Genomic DNA, 1,852 nt, shown 5'->3' with positions numbered 1-1,852 from the left:
CTAGGAGAACAAATAGGTTTGTCCTGGAGAAGGTAATGCCAGAATGCTCCTTGGAGTCAAGGATTCTGAAGCTTCGTCTGACATACTTTTGGCATGTTGCAAGGAGGGACTGGTCCTTGGAGAGGGACATCATGTTTGGCAGAGGGGTGTGGAAGGAGAGGAAAACCTTTGATGAGATGGATTGATTCTATGACTGCAGTGGTGGGAATGAGTGTGTTTGAGATAGTGAGTTTGGCACAGGATAGAACGACATTTAGAGCTTTTGTACACAGGGTCTCTATGAGTCTCAAGTGACTCAATGGCACATAACAACAACAAGAATGAAATATACTTCATACACCACGCAAGTCAAGCTGTATAAATTAAATGTTTTTTGCTATAGTTGCAGAATGATTTAACCATTACTACAATCATTTTAAAACATTTTCTTGAACCAAGAAATTAAATCCCACTATCACTCCCCACTGACAAGCTCTGTTGTCTCTATTACTCATTCTCATCTAGCCAGTTTTTTTAAAAAATAAAATCTTAACAGAAATAGAGTGCTCATCTTTCCCTGGGAGCCACTGGTTGGTTCACACTGACTGAGACATGCATCCTTTTAATTTTCAACGTAACATGCTACAAACTACACCAAAGGAATTCCTTGTTGTCTCTATGGATTTGTCTATTCGAGACATTTCACATAAGTGAGATTTACAATATGTAGTTCTCTGCACCTGGCTTTTAAAATTAAGCATATAATAAATGCTCATTCTTTTCATAGCATTTATCAGAGCTGTTCTTGATTTCTTTTAATCACTAAATAGTATTTTGTTGTATGCTGTTGTTGTTGTTGTGTTATGTGCTATCGAGTGGCCTGTGATTCATAGTGACCCAATGTACAGCAGCTCTGAAGCCTGCCCTTTCCTGAGCCAGCCAAGTGACTCCAATACACCTACTCTCATTGCCCTTATTACTGTATCAATCCATCTCATCCAAGGTTTTCCTCTCCCGCACTGTCCCTCCACCATTCCAAGTATGGTGTCCTTCTTCAAGGATCAGTTCCTCAAAGACACATGCCCAAGGTATGTGAGACAAAGCTTCATAATCCTAGCCTTCAAGGAAACACTTAGTTTCAACCTCTCCAAGACAGACTTATTTGTTTTCTTGGCTGCTCATTATATGTTCAAGACTCTTCCCTAGCAGTTGTATAGATATACCATATTTTGGTTATTCATTCTTTGGTTAATAGATGTTTGTATTCTTTCTACCTTTTGACTACTACATGAACACTCATGTAGAAGTTTGATGTGGATTTATGTTTTAATTTCCTTAGATTGGCAGCATCATGATGGATGGCGAAGAGGCTGAGATTGTTCACAGCTTTAGTTTGCTTGGCTCCGCAGTCAATACACTTGGCACCAGCAGCCAGGAACTTAAAAGACATATTGTGATAGAAAAGTCTGCCGTTAGAGACCTCTTTAAAGTGATGAAGAGCAACAATGTCAGTCTGAAGACTAAGTTGTGGCTGATACAGGCCATGGTCTTTGCAATCACTTGCTATGCATCAGAGACCTGGACAATGACTTGTTGTTGTTGTTGTTGTCATGTGCCATCGAGTCGTCTGTGACTCATAGCGACCCTATGTACAACAGCCCTAAACTCAGCCCTGTCCTGTGCCAATCGCACTGTCTCTGACACTCCCATCCCAATTATCCCGGTCACCGAATCAATCCACCTCATAGAGGGCCTTCTTCTCCTGCACTGTCCCTCCACCTTCCCAAGCATGATGTCCCTCTCCAAGGACTGGTCTCTCCTCACAACATGTCCAAAGTATGTTAGACGGAGCCTCCCGGTTTAACCCTTTCCA

Source organism: Elephantulus edwardii, unplaced genomic scaffold (genome assembly GCF_000299155.1).
Source record: "Elephantulus edwardii isolate Elephantulus edwardi_28Jun2011 unplaced genomic scaffold, EleEdw1.0 scaffold00287, whole genome shotgun sequence".
Taxonomy (NCBI): domain Eukaryota; kingdom Metazoa; phylum Chordata; class Mammalia; order Macroscelidea; family Macroscelididae; genus Elephantulus; species Elephantulus edwardii.
Note: the sequence above shows the minus strand (reverse complement) of the source record.